The sequence below is a fragment of the Mytilus galloprovincialis genome, chromosome 11 (assembly GCF_965363235.1).
Source record: "Mytilus galloprovincialis chromosome 11, xbMytGall1.hap1.1, whole genome shotgun sequence".
Taxonomy (NCBI): Eukaryota; Metazoa; Mollusca; class Bivalvia; order Mytilida; family Mytilidae; genus Mytilus; species Mytilus galloprovincialis.
In genome coordinates this window covers 77,796,255-77,802,425 of record NC_134848.1, presented here as the reverse complement: position 1 = coordinate 77,802,425, position 6,171 = coordinate 77,796,255, and the positions used below count along the sequence as shown (strand labels likewise).

The following is a 6,171-nucleotide window of genomic DNA, read 5'->3' as shown; positions in this document are numbered from 1 at the left end:
AATGTATACTTTTTGTATTATGAACTATTTTGTACATGCCTACCCTTCCGGAGCACCTGATATAACCCCTAGTTTTCGGTGGGGTTCGTGTTGTTTATTCTTTAGTTTTCTGTGTTGTGTTATGTGTACTAATTTGACTGTCCCTTTGGTGTCTTTCGTCCCTCTTTTGTAACTACTAATGTAAATAATATGCTCCTGTTACGCAGTATTCTGCGGGTGAGTTTTCTTTAATAAACTAAACTAAACTTAGAAAAAGAGATAAAAATAACCAATTATGAACGAAACTATAGTGTGTTTATTTGAAAATTTAGCAGATATAATTTTTTTAGCAATCAACAGTAGTCATATATGTTTTATTTTACATAAAAGTTGACGTGCTTTGTATTCGCGGTAGAATCCGCTACTCTTCTAGATGAGGGTACGGAATCGGCCGAGTAGAGACGAATGCTCTGAGCTGCGCCGGATAGAACTCGACCGAGATGCACGTAAACATAGCCAGTACTCCGGTACTGGAATGAAAATACGGATTTTTTGTGTTATTAAATTTGCTGTTACAAAATATTAAAAAAAAAACATAATCAAGGATTGTATCTCCCTCATGCAAAGCTCTGATTCCTTTCACAGATTTGGCAATACTTTTTGGAACTTTTGGATTATAGCTCTTCATCTTTTTATATACGCTTTGGATTTTACATATTTTGGCCACGATCATTATTGAAGAGACATGTATTGTCGAAATGCACATCTGGTGCAGAAAAGTTGGTACCGTTAATGTTATTACATACTTTGCATACATATTTTTCAAAAACAGATATATGTAGCTTTTAACTTTGTTGTCATAACATCACTGAAACACCGGTGTCACTACCCTCCAAAATCAGTGGCCATGGCTCTATTAGTTCACATCTTTGCTGCAATTGTCGCTTTAAATCTTGTTGGACGAGCCGTTCTGGAAACGGACCAATCATATATATTTACTGATCTATTATGGGAGTTTGATAGTATGAAAAGGAGTTACCAGACTATACAGTCTGATTTAGCAACAGTCAAATCGAGGCTTCAAAGTTTGCATCAACATATTTATATTGAAAGAGTATGGTATGATAAAAGACATAATTTGGTCGAACACAATTACTTTACCTTGACAATAAGCTGCGAAAAATATTATTGGTGGGTTTGCCATATTTATATGATGTATGTAGTACCAAAACGTCACTTTGTGAAGTGCTAAAACATACTTATACATTTCTACCTGAAGACGGATAAAAAGACCTCAAGAATAAAGATTTTTTTGTACGTTTTCTTTAAATTCTTTGAAAAACATGCAAATATTTGGACAACTAAACCATTTGTTCAGCATAATATTTGAAATACTCATGTCCTATTAACGAGTTCAAGCGGTCAAATAAGTGGACTGATCATAACTTCTGTATTTTCTACACATTTCTTCTGGAACAGAATTCAAAGCAAAACTGTCCAAATTTATTTTGAAAACATGGGTTATCATTTATCTATGTCAGAAATATATGAATTTCTTATAGACTATATATCAAATCTCAGAAATTACATCAAAATATATTGATACTTAAGAAGACAAGGTCGGAATACAACATAAAATTTAATAAGTAAACATAATAAAAAGTTATCTATACAATATTTGTTGTAACCACCCATATGTAGATACACCACGTTATTTTTCACGGCTACTTTAAGGATGTACTTAGGTGAGATTTTGGAATAAGTGTCAAATTTTCGAACTCCCAATCTTTTTCCATACGATACAAGGTAAAATATGTTGCCCTATAGCACCCATTTATCTTTTAATATAAGACGTAATTGCTCGTAAAAGGTCATTTGACAAAATTTAAGCAGATTCTCGATTTTCTTTCTTTTAAATTGAGACCCAAATTATACCAATGGAAATATAAGGTAAAGGTCCAAGTCAGCCGTTTCCCGCCATATTTTTTTAATCAAATATCTCGAACAGTACTGTAGCTCCAAGACCTATCCATACTTTAAGCTTATTTTGATCCTTAACTAATATTTCTCCTGCATAAAGTATCAATTTTGAATATTTGATCTATTTAATTACCTAAGATCAACTAAGTACATTCTAAATGTAAACTGACATGTATAGGCAGAGGAAAATATGTCAAATGTCATTTTAATATTCTTTATGTTTTAGTTTCAGAACCCCGTCCGGCCTTCTTAGCAGTGTGGACAGCAATTATTGATTATTTGAGGAGCAGTGATATAATCAAATTTAACAAAGTTGTCACAAACATAGGCAATGATTATAGTCCCAGTACAGGAAAATTCAAAGCGCCAAAACAAGGTACCTACTTTTTTGGAGGTACAGTAATGTCTGCTCCCCTAGTCCACTTAGTATGAAGTTTATGAAAAGTGGAACATCAATAATGAATCCCTATGCAAGCCAAACACAAGGGGATAGTTACACGTTTACCGCCGTCTTGCAATTGAATGTAGGAGATACCGTTTATGTCGAGAAAGATAATAGACTGCATGGGAGCGGAAAAGGCGTTTGGGCTTTCCCATTCTACATTCTCTGGATTCATGATATCTGAACCTGAAAACTGAACTGTCTGTACATAATATATTGGGATTTCCAAATGCAAATTATATTGCTTATTTCTCCTGTAGCCAGTAATAAGTTTAGTCAGTTAGTAAGTTTCCAGATAAACTGATGGTAAACTATCCAAAACATCGTAACAAAAAATATTTAATAGTCACATGAGATAACAGAAATATCAAAATACTACACATGAGATAACAGACATTTCAAAATACTACACATGAGATAACAGAAGCATCAAATCACCACACATGAGATAACAGAAGTATCAAATCACCACACATGAGATAACAGACATATCAAATCACCCCACATGAGATAACAGAAGTATCAAATCACCACACATGAGATAACAGAAGTATCAAATCACCACACATGAGATAACAGACATATCAGAAAACCACAAATGAGATAACAAAAGTATCAAAACACCACGTAACAGATAACCGAGATGTCAAACTGCCATTTCCGAGGAAACAAGAAATTACAAACTGTCAACGTCTTAAAATGAACTGAACACACCTGCATAGATATTGCTTCGCTTACATCATGTACATATTAGTGCACAAATAAATACTTATTTCAAATTTACTTGATTTGCGTTTTTTTTATTGTTCTTAAGTCCGTCAGGATAAGCAATTCACATTCTCGAAGAACCTAAGGACCCCCCCCCCCCCCAAAAAAAAAAAAAACCCCAACAAAACAAAAAAAAAAACACACACACAAAAGCTTGTTCCAAATTCAAAGAATGTGTGCATTGTTCCGAACATAGGCGTCGGTATATTTGGAGACTGACATATGCGTTGTATTTGGATCTGTATTACGCATGCATATCTTCACGCATCAAATGAAATATTTCTAAATCACGATAAAAAAATACAGTAACCCAGCGACGAACACTTGTAAAATAAATTTAAATTATTTTATAGCGACAAGCATACAGAGGGGGGAAATTTGAAAAGCCGACTTGAAAAGTTGCAGTGTCTAGGTCAAATACGTTAACTTGGAATTGCAGCACCTTACAGTCATACTAAATGAATAAGAAACAACATGTGCATCATTTAAGAGTTTAGAAGTGTTTTAAGTTGTTGAAATATATTAAATACATGCAAATTTGATAAAACTCATTTTTCTGCAGTAGTCAATATACGCATGTGGACACACCTTTTATTTGATTTAAAGAATGGGTTTATTCACAACGCCAAAGAATCGAATTTTAAGCACACACACAGCTGTAAAACAGCATATATCGAACTTTTGTTTGATAAAATGACATTGCTTTGAAAAGAAATTTAAAGGAAACTAACCACTGTTTCATTTATTTCATATATTTGTTCTCAGTGAAATTACATATTTGAATAAATAGATATATGAAGATGTGGTATGAGTGCCAATGAGACAACTCTCCGTCCAAGTCACTAATTATAAAAGTGAACTATTATAGGTTACGATACGGTCTTCAACACGGAACCTTGGCGGCGGTATTTAACCTTTAAATGGTATGTATCCTTCTCCCTTATAACAATAAAGTATCAACTTATTTACAAATGGGGTTTTGTTTGAACTATATCAGTTACGCAGACAGCATGGAACGTCACCTCGCTATCTCTTTAAATCGTCATTTCAGCTTCTTTGAATTAAAAACGACCTTTGTAATAACAATATTCGAAAGCTTAACTTTGGATTGCGTAAACTTTACAAAAAAAAATTGAACATGTCCAAAACTAGAAACGGGACTTACCATAACAGAAAAAATTAGTTCCTCCATAAAGTTTACTGTAACTATCCAAATGAAATTATAATTGTTGACAGCAAAGAATCAACAGAAAAATAAATAAGGAAACTCTTACGAAATTAAAAATGCTTTCAATGAAGTATCAATACAGAGCAAAGTAACAAAGACAGAGAATACAAAACTAAAGATAGAAAATATCAACCGAGAAAAAATAATACAAACCTAGAGAAACAAATTGAAAATGTCTATCAATGCAAAACAAATTAACCATGAATCTACTAAGAAGAGAGACGCGAAAAAGAATATACAAGTCCTTAAAACAAATATTAAATACTTAGAAAAAATACATATTAAAACAGTTAAAATCATATGCAGAATGTAGAAGAAAAGGCTAAATGGAACAATAAAGTATTGGGAAGGTATTGACAATAAAACCCGTCACTAACAGCAACCAGCACTCAAGAAATACAGATTCAAGAACTCAGAAAAAAGGTTAATGCAGACGAAATTAAAAAATATTCAAAAATAGTAAATGAGCAAGCAGAACAGATTGATTATCTTACAGATTTAAATGACCGTACAATTGATCTTACTACCGAATCCAAAAATGGTCAATACACTTTTTACAGTCACACAGATCAGTGTGTAGTGGACCTTCTTGACTGTGGACTTTCGTTTGCGAAAGATGGACCAGCAATTAAAAATGTTTTATATATGTGAGGATTACGACCAAGATATATCATAAGAGGTGAAAGACCTACAACTGTTCTCTGAAGTTGTCTTTTCAAGGATGTTCGCTACTCTGTTAAAAATAACAATCTTTTTAAAAGACTATAATGATTTGATAGTATATAAATAAAGAAACTAAAAAATAGAAACAAATGAAGGGTTCGCGTGCTCGTTTTCGAGATCAAAGCCATTTAGAATTACGCGGGAAATAATTCTCTCTAGATTTTTCTTATATTTGACATTGGCACTTTATTTGTTTCAAAAACTATGAAAATATAACAAAATTTTTATAAAATTTGACTGTTTAAACTGTTTGTAATATAATTATAAAAAGAAAAGTAGGGGTTAGTTGGATTTTTTTTTAATGACAATACATGGATAAAACCAAAGGATTCCGAAAATCTGGCAAAAATAAAAAAAAATGGAGGAGCAAGCATCCTTAATTGTATCTACTTCGTGCATGGGCGGATCCACCCATTTTAAAAAGGGGGCTCCCAACCCAGTACAAAGAGGGGTGGGGTGGTCCATCTATATGTCCCCATTCAAATGCATCGATCGTAAAAAAAGGGGGGTTCCAAACCCCGGAATCCCCCTCCCCTCCCCTGGATCCGCCATTGTTCATGTATCGTTACGGAGGTGGATCTGTTACAGGATACACTTAATCTCCATATGAAACAAGATAACAATAACCTTAGTGATCATTACGGATACGTATCTGTTTCCGGGATACATGTCATACTTGACAATGCTATAGATGTATACTCACTGAAAGATTTATATAGTACCCTCTTATAGAATATCTGACGTAAAAGACACCTCTTCGTTGTTATCCATTTGTTTGATGTTTTGACGCTTTTGTTTTGCCATTTGATTTCGACTTTCTATTTTGAATTTTATTTTTTTCGCGGAGTTCGCTACTTTTGTTATTAAAATTTTTAAAATTAACTTAATTTAATCATTTCGGGTAATCAACATCATCTAAAACATCAGGATGTTCACGTTATAGAGAATGCATGTTTAAGAATTTGTTTTCGTAGAACACATCATGGGGTGTCAGGATTTATCGAACGAAAGACCGACTGGAGGGAGGTATTTCTTAAGGCAATTCTGACAA

The 6,171-nt window shown here is 33.2% G+C and overlaps 1 pseudogene; it reads left to right on the top strand.

Annotated features, from left to right (window-relative positions):
* Positions 1-886: 886 nt before the first annotated feature.
* On the top strand, positions 887-3,277 carry LOC143052845 (complement C1q-like protein 4; annotated as a pseudogene).
* Positions 3,278-6,171: the final 2,894 nt, after the last annotated feature.